We start from the raw sequence: 21,881 nt of genomic DNA, 5'->3' as shown, positions 1-21,881 counted from the left end.
ATTCATTTACTGATTGGCATTTGGACTATTTATACCTGTTGTTTATTTTGACTAATTATGCTATAAATATGCCGGTATTTTACAAATTTCTTTTGAATATATACTGAGGATTAGAATTTCCAGGTTATATTGTACTTACATGAAAGGTTTGTCAATTTTATTCTTTTCAAGGAACCACCTTTTGGTTTCAGTGATTGTATTGTTTTTCTATTCTCCATTTCCATCATGTTTCCCCATTATTTTTTTCTCCCTTTTGCTAGCTTTAGGTTTAGTTTGCCCCCCTTTTTTCTAATTTTTCAATGTATAATATTGGGTTATTGATTTTGAGATCTTTTTTAGTATAGTCATTAACTGCTATAATTTCCCTCATATGTTGGAATGTTATTTTTGCTCTTATTCATCTGTGTTTTCTAGTTTCCCTTGTGATTATTTTTTTTTACCCATTGCTTGTTTAAGAGTGTGTTGTTTAATTTCCACATATTTATGAGTTTTCCAGTTTTTTTCTTTTATTGATTTCTAGCTTCATTCCATTGTGTGTTTTGTATGAGTTCAGTCTCTAAGTTTATTGAGACTTGTCTTGTGGTCTGACATATGGTCTATGTTCACTTCAGAAAAATGTGTATTCTTTTCCTGGTCTTTTCTTCCACTCTTTAGAGCAGACAAATAGAATAATTTACTAATAATGTCTGCTCTGCTCTCTGGAACCAGGGACTGTGGCCCCACACTGCTTAGCCAGACTGCTGAGCTGGGGAGGGTATAGAGCAATCGCAAACAAAAATGCCACAGAACTTTTCTACTGTTTTAAAATTATCCTTTTCTTGACTCAGCATTCTCTTGGGTTGCTGTAGACCTTTAACTATTTTACGGAGTTCTGAAAGATTTTGCTTATTTGTTTTTCAGTGTATCTTTGGAGTGATGGAAGCATGAAGGCTTCTTCACCATTTTTTTTTTCCTGAGGTCCTCACCCTGGATTCACTTTTTAAAAAAATTTATTTTATTGTCGTAAGAACACATAATATGCAATCCACCCTCTTTGTTTTGAAGTATACAATACAGTATTATCAATAGGTACAATACTGTATTGCAGGTTTTTCAAACTTACTCATCTTGTTTAACTGAAACTTTCCCCCCATTTACTAGTATCCCATTTTTCCTCCCATGTATTCACTTTTATAATATACTTATGTCTCCTTGACCACTGTTCTGTAATCACTTTATGAATTCATATTTCTGTCTCTCTCTCTTGGTAGGCAGAATTGACAGTAACGTGGGCAGATCATTTATTTCTGAGTCTTGACATACTCCATAAATTGAGGATACTTTCCTTTACTCCTCCCTTTCTTCCCTCACTGGGTTCTCATGAAAAGCAAACAAGAAAATGAATATGAAGATAAATTTTAAAGTTAAGTCTGATGACCTAATCTTTTGATATGTTGCCTTATCAGTGTCTTATTTTTCTTTTGTCCCTGAAATATGTGAGTCACCAAGAGAAATGAGTTAAACTGGGAGCCTTGTATTCCACATATTTTGTCAGCAAATTATGGTTATAGCAGAACATGCATATTTTTTGGATCACTGCAGTCTAAAATTATTGCCCTTAAGCAAAGAAAGAAAAGAGAATAAGCTAGGGGAAAACCCACATCATCAAACTTCTTTCAACCTTTTGTAATCAAATCAGAGTTTAAATATAACTAATTATATTCATATACTTTTGTACCTACCATATTAAAACATAAATTTATTTAAAAGTTAAAGTCAGTTTTCTGTGCCCTTAATCTTCTGTTTTCTTTACACTTTTAAATTTCCATGTTCCTGGCATAAGGCTCAAAGATATTTTGTCAACCATCTGCAAGTATTATCCTTTTAGAGGAAAACACAGTGGTAATGAGGAAATTGTTTTCGGAATTTGTTTTTGATTATACATATTGTTTTTTTATTTAAAAGACTCGTTATATGCAAATTAAAGGTACGATGTAGCTTATGGGTACAAAAGATATATGCCTACATTCCTTATAAGCTCTACTTAGTGTACTGCCCTTATTGTGCTCCAGCAATGTTAAAGCACCCTTGTTTTACATTATTGCTGTGCTTTAACAATTGCTATTTCATGCTTACTTGCTTTAAATAATGTTATTAATATGTAAAAATATATGATTATTCCATAGACACACTTCATCATCCTCTTATAGTATTCTCCTATCCATTTATTAAGGTATTAAGAGCTTATTAAATATTTGAGTTTCATAGATTTCACTTATACCACATTGATAGACATTTTTGAGATAGGGATATCCAGTATGTTGTTCTTATTCATGTGTTACACTGTTTTGCCTCCTGGCCTCAATGTAGGGTTAGGAACAATAATATTTATAGTGATTTTAAAATCTTCACAATGGATTTGTATTTTCAGTTTTAAATTGAAAATTGTCCTAGTCCAAAAAGTATTTATACATATAAATACTTATATAAATACTTATAATAAATATATATTTTCATCCAGATGAGGTGGCACATGCCTGTAATCCCAGTGACTGAGGAGGCAAGGCAGGAGGATCTCAAGTTCAGAGCCAGATTCAGCAACTTAGCTAGGCCCTAAGCAACTCGGCAAGATCCTGTCTCTAAATAAAATATAAAAAGGGATGAGGATGTGGCCCAGTGGTTAAGCACCCTTTTGTTCAGTCCCTGGTACTGGGGGTGGGGGGTAGTGAGGACATTAGGGAATGATATGAAATTCCAATATACTCTATGAGAACAATGTTGATTTGGGTATGTTATACTACTTAAAAAAATTCAGAGCTGTGGTTTCTTGTTCAGATAGATCTTTTATGTGTGATTAAATTAGCTAAGATGTGATTTTTTTTTTCTGTCTGCAGGATGTGTCAATTTATACCAGCAAAATTCTGTACAATAAGTATAAAAGTCATTTAAGTTCTGATAAGCTAGGCACTTTAATTTTGGTTTCTAGAACTCATTAAGTTTTTAAGAGAAATTATCTCTGGTTTTCTGGCTAGAACTGACACATACATTTCATAGAAAAATGAATAATGAGAACTCAAGGAGTTTTCATGCTTTTAAAGAGAATAAATCTCTGTTTACTCAGAGGAAATAAATGCTTAGAAAATTCTTACAGTAAACATGATTATAGCAGTTTCCCAAAGCCAATAAAACAACTATTTGGTCAGCTAATGAAAAATTCAGCCAGTGCAATTAAGCAGCTAATGTGAAGACATGAATCAAAGTCTCAAAGCTGCTAAGAACCTCTTCCCATCATCATGTCTGCTCAAGTGCTTTTCACTCAAATCTTATCAGTGTAATTTCTTTTTCAAGTTAGACTTCTTTAGGAGTAAGAATATTTACAAACCTATAACTTCCTATTGTGCTCAGAAATGTTTTCTTGAGAGATAGGAAGTCCTTTTCATTTTTAAAAAAATTCACCTTTTGAGTCTTTAATGTGTCTTGAAATCTTTTTTAAAATTATTATTATGTAAGAGAGGAATCAGGTAATTTGATCTCAGTTCAAAGCTCTTTGCTAGGAAAAAAGATCATCATATGAAAAAATTCTAATAATATGTATTTTTCTTGTTTTTATTTAGAATAAATTTGAATACAAACTAGATTCCTTATAGGGAACTCTTTCCAATATAGGGCCAGACTTGAGGCTAAATAAATTCAGTCATTCTCTGTAACTACAAAGATAAGAAAGGCATAGCTGGGCCATTGGGGATTATATTCTAAAATTCCTTTGTAAGCACATCTCCCCCCCACACCCCCGTATGAGTCAGGATCATAATATTTTTCGTGTTTTTATTGTGATATTATGACATTTGCATACAAAGAATAACTAGAAATATTTTCTAGAATGTATGAATTATTATTAAATTAGTTCTGCTGAATATAGCTGAAGAAAATCACATAGCTGAGCAGATGGGTGCCATTCAGAATGATTTTGCACACATCCATGGTTGGTTGTTTCTTTTATACTGCAATGGCTTTCCCAGATTGCTACTCTTCCATATTTCTCTCTTCCACTTTCCCCATTTCACACTCACCAACCTACTACACTGAGAAAGGATATGTATAATTGTGTTCCCTCAACACACCCTAACTATAAATTTGTCTATACTTGTACTCTCATTTACTCCTTCTGTCCATTTTTAAAGGTAGAATGACATACTGTGAATTTGAGGTGAATCCTACCTATGTTCTGTGGTCTACTTTGCCTTTTGATATTACACCATCAAACTGGCTGCCACCTCTCTTTCAGATTTTTCTCCTCTTGTTAGAACTTTCTCGTCACAACATGAACAATAGTCAGACTTCCATCTTGAAACAGCATGCTCACTTCATCAACCCTCTATCTTTCCTTAACTACTGCCCTATTTAATGACAACCTTTTGAAAGAAGTCATATGCTTATTTTTTCCACTTCCTTATCTCTGATTAGTTCACCAAACCTAGTGTAACTTGGCTGTTACTTAGAATCTGATTTTGTTAATTAACATTGAATTTCTAATTACAAAATTTGATAGGTTACTTATGGTCTTTATTTTACCTTTCTGCAGAACCATTTATTCTTCAAATCATTTTTATTTTCTTTGTATTACTGCTTCCTTTTTTTTTTTTTTTTCGTTTTTCTCCTGTCTTCTAGTTCTTTTTTTGGCTAACTCTTCCTCTGCTAATTTGTTATTTTGTCAGAATTTTCTCTAGTCTTTGGGTCTAATTCACTGCATTTACCAAGTATCTACTATATACTTGCTAAGCTCTGTTTTTGGTACTTTTTGATAATTTATAACAACCATGAACAACCATTGACTTTTTCTGAGACTGCTACTTAGGGGGTGGAATTTAATATAAAATGTTTGATTCTAAAGTTGTGTTGTAATAATATATTAATCTGCTAAGGCTGCAATAACAAAAACCAAAGATTTGATAACTTAAAGAATAGAAATTTATTTCTCACAAATCTGGAAGATGCAAGATCTTGTTCAGTTTTGGTGCTGTTGAAGGCTCTCTTCTTGGCTGATAGATGTGCTGCTTTCTGCACTCCACAATGTCTGTGACCTCACAGGCAGTGGGAGAGAGCACACATACTGGTATCTCTTATAAAGCACTAACCACCATCATAAGAATCACTTTCATAACTTTGTGTAAACCTACATTCCTCCTATTGATCCAATTTCCAAATACCATCACTTTTGGGATGCGGGCATCAACATCTGAATTTGGGGGAAGGGCACAATTTGATCCATAGCATATGGTTTCCAAACTTTTTAAAGAAGTAGAATTGTTTATTCTTTTTTAATCAAAATCTTATTGGGACCCCAAAATATAAAGTGGATAAAAGCATATCTACACTATTACAGTATAGAGCTCTCAATGACAGCTTGGAACCTCTCCCCATACGGCTTCAACAGTGCCCCAAAGGCACTTAATCAGAACCCAGGGGTTCTGGATAAGCCAGTTAGAAAAATAGAGACTTAGGTTAAATTGCAAGCTTATATTTTCTTTGATTTGAACCCAGATTTTCAAATGGATCCTGAACATTTCTATTTTTCTTTTTTTAAACTTTTTTTTATTTATATATGACAGCGGAATACATTACAATTCTTACTACACATATAGAGCATAATTTTTCATATCTCTGGTTGTATACAAGGTATATTCACACCAATTCATGTCTTCATACATGTACTTTGGATAATAATGTCTGTCACGTTCCACCATCATTTCCAACCCCATGCCCTTTCCTTTCCCCTCCCACTCCTGTGCCCTATCTAGAGTTCATCTATTCCTCCCATGCTCTCCCTCCTTACCCCACTATGAATCAGTCACCTTATATCAGAGAAAACATTTGACTTTTTTGGGGGGGGGATTGGCTAACTTCACTTACCATTATCTTCTCCAACACCATCCATTTACCTGCAAATGCCATGATTTTATTCTCTTTTATTGCTGAGTAATATTCCATTGTGTAAATATACCATATTTTCATTATCCATCTGTTGAAGGACATGTAGATTGTTTTGATAGCTTGGCTACTGTGAGTTGAACTTCAATAAACATTGATGTGACTGCATCACTCTAGTACGCTGTTTTTAAGTCCTTTAGGTATAGACCTAGGAGTGAGATAACTGGGTCAAATGGTGGTTCCATTCCATGTTTTCTGAGGAATCTCCATACTGTTTTCCAGAGTGGTTGCACTTTGTAGTCTAGCCAACAATGTATGAAAGTACCTTTCTTTGCACATCCTTGTAACATTTATTGTTACTTGTATTCTTTATAATTGCCATTTGGACTGGAGTGAGATGGAATCACAGTGTAGTTTTAATTTGCATTTCTCTAATTGCTAGAGATGTTGAAAAAATATATATATATATATATATACCAATCATATTTATCATATATATGTTGACCAGTCATATTTTTTTCTTCTGAGAAGTGTTTGTTCAGTTCCTTTGCCCATTTATTGATGGGGTTATTTATTTTTCTGGTGTGAAGTTTTTTGAGTTCTTTGTATATCCTGGAAATTAATGCCTTATCTGAGGTACTGGTAGTAATGATTTTCTCCCATTCTGAAGACCATTGGAACAGAATAGAAGACAGAGAGACATGCCCACATAAATATAGTTATCTCATCCTAGACAGAGTCTCCATAGAAATACATTGGAGAAAAGATGGCCTCTTCAACAAATGGTGCTGGGGAAACTGAAATTCCATATGAAATAGAATGAAATTGAACCCCCCTCTCTCACTCTGTACAAAACTCAACTCTGAGTGGATCAAAGACCTAGGAATTAGACCATAGACCCTGCACTTACTAGAAGAAATAGGCCCAGATCTCCAACATGTTGGCTTAGGAACCAACTTCCTCAATAAGACTTCTAAAGTGCAAGAAGTAAAATCAAGGATTAATAAATGGGATGATATCAAACTTAAAAGCTTCTTCACAGCAAAGAAACAGTCAAAAACATGAATACATTTATGTTTTTCGCATTCTTCTGAGTTCTCTGAATTTCCAGTTCTCTTACAATTAAAAATGGTTGTTTTTCATGTCTTTCTTCCCACTAAACTTCAGCTACTTGGGAACAAGGATTCTTTTCATCTTGCATCTAGCCTATATTGAGTATATAATATGTGTTCAAGACATATTCACTGAGTAAATGGATTTTTTTCAAGAAGATCAATTTTTTAAAAACAAATCTGCTGTGCCAACTGTTTTATCTGTTATTGAGGTAATAAGACAAGATGATTTCTAATTTTTCCTTCCAGTTTTACAATTCTATGTTATTTCTCTTACTGTACTCGCTTTCCTGTCTTCACCTATGATTCCTTTCATTTATTTTATAAAACATTTGAAATATATTTTCTGTAGTGACATTTAGATTTAGTTTCAATTTAAATAGAAGTATTTTATTTTTTGTTTCTCAAAACACTAACTTTTGCAAATGGAAGCCAACTAGGAATGAGGTATATCAAGAATAAGCCTACTTTGGATTTGCTTCTCTTTTACTTTCTGCTGACTCACGATAGCAGGTCCACTTCAGAGCATGACCTAGAGATAGGAAAAGTGTAGTCTATTATGAACTATGAAAATAATTTTTCTTTCAAAATAGCATTCAGGACATTTCTTGAAAAGTTAAATTCAATAATTTTTTTCTTTAAAGTCTTAGAGTTATAAAATAGGAGTCTTAATTTTCACTATCATGTATTATATAATAGATTAAAGCAGGTTTTGTAAAACTAAACTGTTTAAAACTCATGATTTTTGGAGAAATATTATATGTAACTTATTAGAGTGTGTTTTTATTTAAAATCTATACCAGCATATGCGTGGTTTGAAGGCATTGCCAAAAAAAAAAAAATGTAGTATGGAAGCAAAACAGAATAGTGAAAAAGATCTACAGTTTTTTAAATAAGAGGAAAATATTTTGTTTACACATGAAATTTTTGGTCAAAATGATATTAACTAATTACATGACTACTCTATTAAAGCTGTCTATTTCAGATAAGTTTTACTTTTTGGTACCACTGATTGCATTAGCACATTACTTCTGACAATAGACATAGGTTTTTTGTTTTTTTGGTTTTTTTTTTTTGGTCAAAGTAATGTTGTGTGTTTACTTTTAAAAGAAAGTACAAGTTTTCTGTGGGCTTAAATATTAAAAATGCTTCTTAAAAACTTGAAATTATTAAACCAGAACTCTTAGAGCTTTTTCACATTTTATTGCAATAGTTACTGATCCCTTGAGCTAGGTATTTTCTGAACCTGTTTTTACTTGCTGAAAAATGTAAATTTTCATTATTAAGAGAAAATATCAGTTACTTTATTCATTTGACTTTGTCTTTGCTTTTTATTGTTTGATTTAGAAATTTCTCTACTGTCTTTTATTTTTGTTGTTTGATTTAGAAATTTTTCTAAATTGTTGACATTATTCAAATACCAGTAAATGAAATAGATCTTTTGAGGAAAAGTTACTTTGGATGGAAAAAATAATTGTTACAAAATCTCTAGCTTTGAGTGTGTCCTGTCTTATTCAAATTTCTTGTTTTTCTTTGCATGCATAGTTATATTCCATTATAGTATATATATTTGAGCATAAAATTGGTTAATTTAATCAGAGTTCAGCTTATAACTTCTCTGTTCTTCCTGTATTGTTATTTTACTGCTTTATAATATCTGTTCCTTTCTGTTTCTCTTTTCTTCCTGATTATTCTCTTATCTGTGGTTTGGTGTGTGTGTCTTGCCATTAGTTGTGTCTTCTGACTTATTTTCGTAAGTGAGTCATTGTAAATTTTGTTGTGGTTGCTGTGAACCCTCTTTCAGTGGGAATTATTTTTGTAGACCTTGAATTGTGGAAGCATTCTAGTAGATTCACATTTGCTTCTGCCAGATTCCTGTGGGCTTCACTAAACTTGGACCAATTATTGTTCTGAATATCTTGGGAATGGAGAAATAGTATATATTCTGATGTCTAATGCTTGATTTCTTTTCCACTCAAGCCCCTAGATGTATGATTAAAAGCTCTCTTATGACTGTCTCCAGGATAGTGAGCAGAGTCTTTTTTACAAGTTGTTTCACAGATGGTACAGAATTTTGTGGATTTAGGTTATATGTAGGGAGCTAATCCCAGTTCTAACTTCCTGTATCTGACAGGACTGAGGCCCGCCTCCTTTCCAATTACGGATGTTGAATCACTGATATCTAAAGCAATCCTGAACTTCAGGAAATTTACTTCTCTTATTTTTAGTTCTTATGTAGTTTCTGGCACCTGAGAGTTTTCTTTTAAGATTAGTTTACTATATGGCTTTTGTTATACTATATATATAACATTTCTGTTTTGGACGAGGAAACTTCTCAGGTCTCTGTCCAGAATTGAATGACTGGCAGTTGAACCATAACTTTGAAAGACGGGCAGTGGTAAAGTCATTCATAAAACAATCTACGAAAAGGAAACAACATAACCAAAGGTATGGAATGGGTAGTCATGAGACTTTAATGAAGAATAACAGAAAACCTTGTGGTTAACTTTGGCTTAAGTTCAGAGTATATGGAAGTGATATGTTTGGAAAAGGTAGATTGGACTCAAGTACAGTAGGCCTTGAATGGTAGGATAAGGAATTGGGATTTTGTTCTTCATATAACAGGGAGCCAATGAATGTCTACTTACATGAGAGTCATGAAGAATTTTGTCCTGGGAAGATTAGTTTGGTTAACATGAATAGGTTGGAATGGAGAGAACATAACTTGTTAGTAGATAGATCAGTTATGAAACTACTAATGATAGTAAAGACCTGAAGCCTGAAGTAAGGTGACACTAGTGGCAATGAAGATAAAAACATGAAATAAGAGAAAAGAAGTAGCAAGGATGGAAATAACATAGCAATTTAGCTTTTGAAATAAAACTGACTAGATAAATATAGTAATTGTGAAATATAGATCTGTATTTATATGTTTATGCCCATATAAATGTATTATATGTATATTTATACATATGTAGTAAAAAATTTTCTCCCCCACCCATGTACTAGGGATTAAACCCAGGGACACTTAACCACTGAGCCAATCCCCAGCACATTTTTTAAAAAATATTTTATTTAGAGACAGGGTCTTGCTGAGTTGCTTAGTGTCTTGCTGAGTTGATGAGGCTGGCTTTGAACCCATGATTCTCCTGCCTCAACCTCCTGAGCCACTGGGATTGCAGGCGTGCACTACCATGCCCACCTCCATGATTTGATATGTATGTATTGGAATCCTTGAGTTTCTCTATTATCTTGTGATGAAAAAAACTAACAAGAAGGAAGGACTCTGCTTCCCTATGAAGCCTTCACTTGAATCTACATAATTGGGAAATCAAAAGGGGAAAGGAAGAGGTCAACAGTGTTGTTATTGTTAGAATAGATTTGGGACTAGATAGGTCATGAGTTGGGAAAGGTTCAAAGAGTTCTTAAAATAAATTTGATTTTACTAACTATAGCTTTTCACTTCTTATATTGTTGACATATTGACCTTACAGAGAAACCAAGAGTCCACTAAAACATTAGAAAGAATAATATGAATGTAACATATTTCAATATTAAATGTACATTGGAATAAATGACTATAATTATATAAGTTTATGAATTATGACATATGGAATTATAGTAACTATAAGTGGTTATTTTGAGTGAAACTGAGGGTAACTTAAAAATGGTTCACAGAGGTCTGGGGATATGGCTCAGCAGTAGATAACTCACCTAGCATGTTCGAGGCCCTGGATTCAATCCTCAGCAGCACATAAAAATAAAATAAAGACATTGTGTCCATCTACAACTAAAAAATAAAGTATTTTTTTAAAAAATGGTTCACACAACACTTACATGCAAATTGTTGACTGGAATGATGGTGGCTATGTGTTTGAGACTGTGTCCTATGTATTATCTTTTCTCAAATGAAACATTTATTAAATAGAAAATATATAACATATGTTACAAATAGTAATAATAAGACACTTTCTTGCTGAATTGTTACCATTCTTATTGCTTCTCCCTCTTCTACACCTTCATGCCCTTTATTTTGTTTTGAAACATAAAATCAACATAAATGTAATTCTATTCTGTAAAATTCTGTACATCAAAAAGGGGAAAAAAGAGATTTACAAAGGAAATAAAAGCTATAGCAACATCAAGCAACCCTTAAAATACATGCAAGACTTGAGTGAAGGAGACTATTCAATTATCCAGAAAGAAATTGACCATTGTAATTCCCAATGAGATAATTCAGTAGTGTAAATTCAACAATTCTTTCAAGCAAGTTATGATTTAATGCTACATAATGTTAATGTTAATGAAAATACCCAAAGAATTTCTCTTTGTTTTCCAGGTTTAAGTCTAATGATCAAATTAACAAAATTTGCCTATGTACTTTTTTAAAAGCTTCATTGAAGAAAATACTTAGAAACGTAAATTTCACCTATTTAAAGTATACATTTTGATGGTTTTTAGTATACTTACAGAGTTGTGCAGCCATTATCAAACTTAATTTTAGGATATTTTCATCATTCCAAAAAGAAATTTGGGGCCCCTTTATTTGACCTAATTTCTTAATATTACATTTTTTAGTTATAATTCATGTATCATAAAGTTCATCTTTTTTATTTGTTATTTTTAGATACCCATGACAGTAGAGTGTGTTTTGACATATTATACATACACGGAGTACAACCCATTCCAATTCCTATTCTTATGGGTGTGCACAATGTGGAGTTAATGGTTGTGTATTGATATATGAGCAAGGGAAAGTTATGTCTGATTCATTCTAATGTCTATTATGTCCCTATTCCCCCTCCCTTCCCTTCATTCCCCTTTGTCTAATCCATTGAACTTCTGTTCTTCCCATCTATACCCTTCCTTGTTGTGGGTTAGCATTCACATATCAGAGAGAACATTCAGACTTTGTTTTTTGGGGGGCTGGCTTATTTCACTTAGCATGGTAGCCTCCAGTTCCATCAATTTACTGGCAAATGCCATAATTTCATTCTTCTTCAAACAGATCTATGGTTCCACAGCACAGCTATTGATGCTTTGCAGGAAGCAAAGGAAGCCTATTTGGTTGGCCTTTTTGAAGACACCAACCTGTGTGCTATCTATGCCACACATGTGAAAATTATGCCAAAAGACATCCAACTAGCACGCTGTATATATGGAACATGAGCTTAAGAATTCACCTAATAGCAAACATTTCATTCTCAAAAAAAACGGGTTTTTTTTCCACTTCCTCCTGTTATTGGTAGTTCTGCACATAGATATTTTTTTCCCATATGGTCAGAAGGTACCTAAGTATATGATTCCAAGTGGAAAAATAGGGAATAGAAATCAGATATTGGCCATTTTTCCATTTTCATTTGCATCTGAATTGTTAATATAAATGCAGGGATGTAAAGCATTAATGCAAGTCAAAATATTCCAGTGAACAAGCTTCAGCAGTTCAACTTTACAACAATTATAAATAAAACTGTTAAATTTTCCTGGATAATGCCAGCAATCTGGATTTTTTAAACAAGTAAATTTCTTATTGATGGCAAGTAAATGGTATTTGTAGCATTTTTAACATCAGTAGATTCCATCCATTCACTATACTTTTCTGGATTGTCCTACATGCAAATGCATGTTTTTAATGTTGTCTGTCTTCTGTGCTGTTCCTGTAAGTTTGTTATTAAAATATATTCAACTATTTTTTTTAAAAAGGCCTCTATTTTGAATTCTACTTATTAAGGCATGGTTCATGATCAGTGCTGTTGAAACCACCTTTGTGTGTCTCTTCCCCTGCTTATGGGCAACCATCATTCCCCCAGCTTCATTAAGGTGTAGTATTTACTGTGAATAACTTGGTGTTTTGTTGTTTTTGTTGCTGCTGCTGCTTCTGCTGCTTTTGTAGTGGTCAGAACCTTGAGCATATTAGGCAAGCACTCTTAAGACTGAGCCACACCACATAGCCCTCCTCAACTTGTGTGTTTATGGATATATAAATGATTAAATCTTATTTATCACCTCATATACTTTTTTATGATGAGAATATTTAAGTTCTATTCTCTAAGCAATTTTCAAGTACACAATACATTCTTATTAACTATAGTCATAATGTTGTGCAGAAATAGACAACTAGAACTTCTTTATCATAACCAAAACTTTATGACATTTTACCCATATCCTTCCTTACCATTCTACTCTCAGCTTTTATAAATTGAACTTTTTTAAAGATTTTACATGAGTGAAGATTATACAGTATTTATCTTTCTCTGCCTAGCTTATTTCACTTAGTGTAAAGTCCTTTAAGCTCATCTATATTGACACAAATGACAGAATTTCTTTTTTTGAAAGGCTTAATAGTATTCCATTTGAGAGAGAGAGAGAGAGAGAGAGAGAGAGAGAGAGAGAGAGAGAGACAGACAGACAGACAGACATTTTCTTTATCTATTATCCATTGATGCATTGGTTTGAGATGTTGGCTATTTTAAATAACACTACAGTGAACATAGGAGTTCACTACAGTGAACATATCTCTTTGACATACTTATTTATTTGTATGTATTCCCAGAAGTTGGACTGCTGTATCATGGTAGTTATATTTTTAACTGTTTGAGAAATCTCCATCCTCTCTTTCATAATGGCTGCAATAATTTTTTTTCCACTAACAATGTGTCAGCATTCCTTGTTGCTACATTGCTAGCAACTTTTGTGCTAGTTCTCTACATTGCTAGTGACTTTTGTGTTTTTGATAGTAGCCATTTATTATCTTTTTGATAGTAGCCATTTTAATAGATATGAGTCAATATCTCATTGTGATTTTAATTTGTATCTTCCTGGTAATTAGTGAAGTTAAGAGTTTTTAATATACCTGTAAGCCAGTTGTATGTCTTCTTTTGAGAAGTATCTATTCAGGTCTTTTGCCTATTTCTCAGTTAGGGATTTTTCTTACTATTGAGTTTTGAGTTCCTTATATGATTTGGATATTGACTCCTTATCAGATTTATAGTTTGCAGATATTTTCTCTTATCCAATAGTTGTGTCCTCACTCTGTTGTTTACTTTATTTGCTATGTGGAAATTTTTTTTTCTTTTGAGGAAGTCCTATTTGTCTGTTTTTGCTTTGTTATCAGTACTTTGAGGGTTATATCTAAATGTTATTGCTCAGAACAGTGTTTTTGCAATTGATAACAACTTTTTTCTTTATCAATTGCACTTACCCCTATATTTTATGGTTTTCATGACACAGTAAGCCTTCTTCCTATGTTTTCTTTTACTAGTTTTACAATTTTAGGTCTTATATTTAAGTCTTCAACAAACATTTTGAGTTTATTTTTGTATGTATGTAAAATAATGGTCTAATTGCATTCCATTCTATGTGGCTAATTCTCTCATCACAATTTGTTTTAAAAACTTTTCCCCCATTGTATTTTCTTGCCACTTTTATTGAAAATCAGTTAACTGTATATGCTTGGGTTTATTTATGGGCTTTCTATTTTATTCTATTGGTCTCTATGTCATATTTTTGGTCTGTATTATGCTGTTTTGATTATTATAGCTTTATAGTAACATATTGAGATTGCATGATGTTCACTTCCAGTTTTGTTTCGGTTTGCCCCAAGATTGATTTGAGTATTTATTTGTGGTTCCCTATGGATTTTAGCATTTTTCTTTTCTGTTGCTATGACAAATGTCAGTAGAGTTTTGATAGGAATTGCATTGAATCAGTAGATCATTTTTGTGTACTGGGTACTTTTTAACAGTGTAGATAGACCTTCCCCAGCTTAATAGTCATTCAATATAATGACTGTTTTACTTTAGGATGATGAGAAAGTGATACACATTCAGTAGAAACTAACTTAAATTTTGTATTTTGACCTTTTCCTGGACTAGTGATTTGTGGTATAATATTCTATTATAATGCTGGGCCATTTAATCTGAAAGTGTAAAAAAAGTAATTACATTTCAAATAATGACTAATAAGTAAGAATTAACCATTGCCATTTTGCTAATTATTTTCTGATTGTTTTGTAGGCTTTTTGTTCCATTCTTATTCTCCTGCTGTCTTCTGTGATTTGATTTTATATATATGTATAGTGGTATGGTTCCATTCCTTTTTCATCTGTCATGTATCTACTATGAATTTTTTCTTATTTGTTACCGTGAAAGGCTGATGTAAAACATATTTATACCAGTGTATTTGCAATTGATAACAACTTTTTTTCTTTATCAATTGCACTTACCCTTATATTTTATGTTTTCATGACACAGTGTATATCCTTTTACATTGTGGATCCATTAATAAATTATTGTAGTCCCTCTTCTTTTTAAAATGCTTGTGGGGCTGGGGTTGTGGCTCAGAGGTAGAGTACTTGCCTCGCACATGTGAGGCACTAGGTTTGATCCTCAGCCCCACATAAAAATAAATAAGAACAAAATAAAGTATTAAAAAAACACATTTGTCTTTAAAAAATGTTTATGTATTTTAACCTTTATAGTAAAATTGTAGGCAATTTACACACCACCACTGATTAGACTACTTTGAATTTGGCTATATATTTGACTTTGCCAATGAGTATTATACTTTCATATGTTTTCATTTTACCAATTAATCACCTTTCATTTCAGCCACCCTTTAGCATTTCTTATAAGGTAGGTCTAGTGGTAATGAATGCCATCAGCTTTTGTTTATATAAGAAAATCTTTATCTTTTCCTCATTTCTGAAGGGCACCTTTGCTTTGTAAAATATTCCTGGTTTACTTTTTTTTCCCCCTTTTAGCTCTTTCTGTATATTATCCTATTCTCTTATTATTGCAAGGAGTCTGAGAAATTTGCTAATTATCTTACAGAGATCTGCTTTTCTCTTTCTGCTTTCAAAATGCTCCCTTTGTCTTTGCTTTGTGTGTGTGTGTGTATATATGTGTTGTTGTTGTGGTGGTGGTGGTGGTGGTGGTGTGTGCGTGTGTGGGTGGTGCTGGGATTTGAACCCAAGGCCTTGTGCATTTGAGGCAAGCACTCTACCAACTGAGCTATATCCCCAGCCCTTGTCTTAGCTTTTTGACAGTTGGAATATAATATTCTTGGGTTGAATCTGACTCTAGATTTTTGAGCTTCATATACCTGAGTCCTCATCTTTCTCCTCAGAGTTAGAAAGTTTACAGCTATTATTTCTTTGAAATTTTTTTTCTGGACTCTTTTTTTCTCTCTCTCTTTTCTTTTTCTGAAATTTTTGTGCTGTGAATTTTAGCTCTCTTGCTGGTACCCAGTAGATCTTTTAGACATTCAGGTGGCAAGCCACAGGCATAAACACAATGGTCAGGGCCAGTGACAGGAGTGTAAACTACCTTCAGGAGCTAGCTGTGGGTATATCTCACCCACGACCTGCACAGACGAGACAAACTAGGTTTAAAAGAGCTACCTGCAACATTAAACTAAGAAAGTGGTGAAAAAAATCACACAACACAGGCATGTTTTTCAGATTGAGAGCGGGATGGCTCTGCGACCTTAAGGGTCAGCTTCCACACTGGAAAGAACACTGGAAAAGAGAATGTGAGCCCAGAATTCCTTTATTTTTTATGGGGGCATCAGAAGGTGATAAGGTTTCAAGGGTGGAGTCTCACTTTGTGTTGTCTCCTGGTCAGCAGACTGATTAACATTTTGGCAAGTCACACCCATCTTAGGTGCTGTGTGATATCTTAAGCAGAGCTAGAGGGGGAGGCACACCTGCATCATGTGATCAATCCCTTGACAGGAAGTTTGCAGTGCCAGGCCTGTGCCCTCAAGAGGCTACTGTGTGGGCTGGGGATGTGGCTCAAGCGGTAGCGCGCTCGCCTGGCATGCGTGCGGCCCGGGTTCGATCCTCAGCACCACATACCAACAAAAGATGTTGTGTCCACCGAGAACTAAAAAATAAATATTAAAAAAAAAAAAAGAGTGCACCGTCACAGGACACTCTTATTTAAAAAAAAAAAAAAAAAAAGAGGCTACTGTGTGTAACACAATCCACACACAGCCCACGGATGGCTTGTGACCAATATACATGTGGCAGGTGGGTATCATTGCTTTTGCAAGCATTTACAAATAGTGTTTGTACTGCATCCCTGGGCTAATGTGGCTATGTGGAAGAAGGTCAGAGAGGTGATAGTTCAGGAATCTGGAGCAAATAACCACAGAAGCCAAAGGGGGTCACTGCAGCTATACTTATTGTTGGTTTCCTTTGTAGTGAGAACTTGCTAGGTTTCTCTGTGTAGCAAGCCCCGGAGTCCACCATGGCAAAAACTGTGGGGTCGTTAGTGGTCATACAGGGTGGGGAGGGAGGTGCACAGTAGCCAAAAGGGCTGTCAAAGTCCTTGTCAGAGACAGTTTACTGGAATTCTATGCAAGACAGGCCACTGAGGACTGTGGTAGTTCCTGTGCATAGCTGATATTTATAGCCTCCATCTTTTTTCTTTGCTTCTGGCCATACCAGTCTCTTTGATCTTGCTGTGGTATAACTGATGCAGCTCATTCAGGCAGTACCATCTATGGCTGGGGGAGCTGTTCTCCATTTCCATGCAAAGGGACATCACAAGCTAAAGAGATCCCTCTCCGGGTTGAACAGTACTTGCCTTGGGAAGGGGATAATGTAAGCAAAATAAAACTGTTCTTCCTACCTTTTTGTGTGATTATTCTCAGGGTTGTTTTTTATTTTGTTTTCTAGAATACTGCTATTTTTTGTTTTCTTTGTAAGAACATCTTCCCTCTTCTATGTGACTAGATACCTGGAAGTTGACCTTTATACTATTTGCTTATTTTTTCCCTCCCATATCCACACACTCCATTGACCCCTAAATATTGCTTGTACCAGTACTTTTCTTTATTTCCACTTCCACCACCCAAATCTAAGCCACCATTGGCTCAAGCCTGGACTAGAGAGACATTCTCCTAAGGAGTCTTTCTATAATTTCTCTAATCCATTTTCTCTTTTCCATCTGTTTTTCTCTAATTCATTGTGCAGTAAGGATAATTCAAATTACTAAGTTTATAATGACTTGGCTTCTCATTGGCCTTTGAATAGAATTTACAGTTCTTAACGTGGCCTGTGGAGATGACTTTGGTATATCTTCCGCCTGCATCTCTAACCTCCTTTTGGGGGGCTGGATCCCCACTCCACCCCCATATTCAATACATACTGTGGCTCCTTGCCGCTTCATATATAGTCTTACCTCTGCCTGAATTACTGCTAAGCCTCTCCTTCCCTTTGTAATTAATTGTTTTTCATCCTTTGGGTCTAAGCTTAACTGTCATTTCCTTAAGTAGACCTTTTCCGATCATATTATGTTGGCTTCCCTGTTTATCCACATTCATATATCTGTGACTTTTTCACTCATAATATTCATTATTTAACATCTTTTTTTCTCTTGGATTATAAGGTTCATGAGAATATGGAATCTTTGCTCTATTTTATTATCAGGGTTGCTTCAATGCCTGGCATATAATAGGCACTTAGTTGTTTGTTTTTGTTTTAAGAATGAATGAGCTACACATCTGAATTTTGGCATTTTGTCTCCCCTGGATAAATTACTTATCCTGCCTTTATAAGACTTTGATGAAAACTCTAGCACATACATGTTACTAACATGGAATTACATGTTAGCAAAATTGCATTGAACAAACCAGAATCAGGCACTAGTAAGAATGTTACAATAGGAAATTTAATTTTTATGATATCTGTTGTATTTCCATGGAAGTGGCACTTATTTCTCATTGGAATACACAAAATCTAGGCTTTTATATTATTTCCTATTTTTAGTTTCTTGTGAAACTTTGCATTCTGTTATTATCCTGAATACATTTATAAAAATGAATGTCACAATGTTTTAAAATTAGTAAAAAACATTATTTATACCATTATCTATGTAATTTCATCTAAGCATATAAGAATATTATAGTAGTCCCCCCTTACCCATAGTTTTGCTTTCACAATTTCAGTTGTTATCAGCTATAGTCTAAAAATATTTAGTGTTAAATTCTAGAAATAAAGTCTTTAGTTTTCAATTGCATGCTGTTTTGAGTAGCATGATAAAATCCCTCACTATCTCTCACCCATTGTGAATCATTCCTATGTTCAGTGTATCCACACTGTACATGCTACCCACCCACTAGTCACTTAGTACTCACCTCAGATATCAGATTAACTGATATGATATTGCAGTGCCTGTGTTTAACCCTATTTTACTTAATAATGGCCCCCAAATACAAAAGTAGTGATGCTGGCTATTTGGATATGCTAAAGAGAAATGTGCTTCTTTAAGGGAAAAGGAGATAGTCTTGACTTAAGAAAAACAATTGTAGGCCGAGGTTGCTGAGGTCTACAGTAAGAATGAATCTTTGTATCCATGAAATTGTAAAAAAGATAAAAGAAATTTGTGCTAGTTTTGTTGTTATACCTCAAAAGGCATTAGATTTACAGGTGGAAAATATAAATAGAAAAAGGGATTCGAGTAATGTCAATGTTTTGCAGCAGAAAAGCATTGAGTTTATGTGGAGACTTCAGCAAGGCGTCCTCTGAAACAAGTTTCAAGTCATTTACTGCAAACGTGAGATGGCTACACAGATTCAGGAAAATATTTGAATTTTAAAAATGTAAAATTATGAGAAAGGCTCTATCTAATGATTTAAAAAAGCTACTACCAAATTTCTGACAGAGTTGGAAAAGTTGAACAGCAAATCTACAATTGTGATGAAACAGGGTTCTTCTGAAGGAAAATGCCCAGTAGAAACTCAATTCATAAAGTGCAAAGAAGGCACCACGGCATGAGACATGGAAGTATAGATTAATTCTGGTAACAAAACTGCAAATCAGGCATGGTACTCAGAAGAATTCCTGTGCTCTCAAACACAAAAATTGTATTTTGAGAGCAAGAGAGACCATATTTTCATAACTTTTGAATACTGCTGTAATTCATCTATTACTAGGCACTGCTAATCTCTTACTTTGTTCAATTTATAAATTTAACTTTATATCATAGGTATGCATGTATAGGAAGAAATGTAGTATATATAAGATTCAGTATTATCTGCAGTTGCAGGCATCCATTGGGGTTCTTGGAACACAACCCCTATGAATAAGTACTGTACTGAAATTAGCCAAACATATAATAAATACTCTGTTGTTGAGATAAACATTTTTTATTTTGAAAAATGTATATAAGATCTGTCAAAAATCATATGGTCTATTAGCTGCTGTTAAGTTTATTTCATAACACCTGATTCCTGTGTTTGTATTATATAGTCAGAATCTATTCTTAGACATCTATCACTTGAGATATTCAACACTACCGACAATAGGGTTCATAGTGTACGTTACATTCAAGTACCTATATCCTCTATATGTACTGTAGTTCACACTTAAATCAAGGAAGTATCCTGTATTATGTAATTAACCTTAACTTCAGTGGTAACTCCTAAAACACCTAGTGTGCATAAATTTGATAGCAATAAATTGCAGTTTTCTTCGGTTATACATTTCTTCAGAATACCATATGACTTTTTTAATTTCTAAATCTGAGCTTTGGTGTTTGCATGGTCTAAATCTCTGGCATGATTGTTTGTACTAACATCCTTTAGTATAAATTTGAAATCACCTGATTAAAAAAACAAAGAATAACATGATGCCTGTCTGTGAAAATTTGTTACATTTTAAAAGTGGAGTTCATGAAACCATGTGCTTTAACCAGACCACCCTCAGAATTATGGGAAATATGTCTGAATTATAATGCCTTTCCCCATTTATCTTAGAATATATGATTATCCATCTCCCTCTGTAGACAGTTTTATCTATTATTCTGATATTGTGTTTCAGATAGGACATGTAAGCACTAACCTTAGTTTTTAGAAATGTTTCTGATTTTTAGTGATAATTATGAGTATCCTATTGTTTTGTTGGCCCCTCCCCAATCTCCCCTGCCTTGAATGCAGGGACGTTTAACCACTGAGCCACATAACCAGCCCTTTTTATATTTTATTTTGAACAGGGACTTGCTACCTCAGCCTCCCAAGTCACTAGGTTTATAGGCACTGTAGTTTTTAAATTTCACTGAAGTATACTTCAAGTTGTTAATGTAAATATTTTATAAATTTGGCTGAACTTCTTACAAGAATTCTTGGTCTTGACAGCTGACAGCAGCTAGGTGATCTCTCTTAATGGACAGCTATCTTTGAATTTTGTGGGTTGGGACACAGATATGTTTGGAATTGGTGTTTAACGCATGATAGAAAGGAGAGAAGGAAGGAGAACATGAGTCATCTTGTAAAGAGTCTTAATCTCTAGAGTTCACTGCATTTCTTAGTTTGAACCAATCTAAGTTTTGAACTCTTTATATGGCCTGATAATTTGAAGTTGAGAGAACTAATGTGAACTTCAAGTTTTGATTTCAACTTGCTTAGAGAATTCTAGATTCTCTAGAACCAGTATGTTTCAAGAGTTATCGAGAACAGGTTATGGCTGGAGGGGAAGAATGTTGCCTCTTGGTATTATTGAATGACAACCCCTGCCCTCTGCCCTAGCTAAGAACTCAAAGCATTGTTGAATAGCACTAAAATGAGCTGAGACAAGACTTGGGCCAGATGGTCAATGTAGGGCTTTAAAAGAAAGGATAAAAGAGTAATCTCAGAGACACTTTCTTATGTTAAGGGACTGAGAAAATGAAGTCTGTCTGAAGCCAAGTGTAAATTATACCACCTTCTTTGGGAGTAAAAGCTGCTATATATAACAACAACAACAACAAAGGCAGTGTAGACAATCAAAGTTTAGGAATAAACCTTCAAGTGTATGATTCTAATGCTTAGTTCTTTCTTACTTTACTTTCAGGACCCATTGCTCCTTTTTCTTCCCTGCTT

At 34.0% G+C, this 21,881-nt stretch overlaps 1 protein-coding gene across 1 annotated transcript in view; it reads left to right on the top strand.

Annotated features, from left to right (window-relative positions):
• Positions 1–21,881, top strand: part of Mnat1 (MNAT1 component of CDK activating kinase) — a 216,422-nt gene that overhangs the window by 190,696 nt on the left and 3,845 nt on the right. The window lies entirely within an intron of this gene.

This window comes from Urocitellus parryii, chromosome 6, assembly GCF_045843805.1.
Source record: "Urocitellus parryii isolate mUroPar1 chromosome 6, mUroPar1.hap1, whole genome shotgun sequence".
NCBI lineage: Eukaryota > Metazoa > Chordata > Mammalia > Rodentia > Sciuridae > Urocitellus > Urocitellus parryii.
The sequence above is the reverse complement of the archived record's forward strand: the minus strand, read 5'-3'. Positions and strand labels throughout refer to the sequence as shown.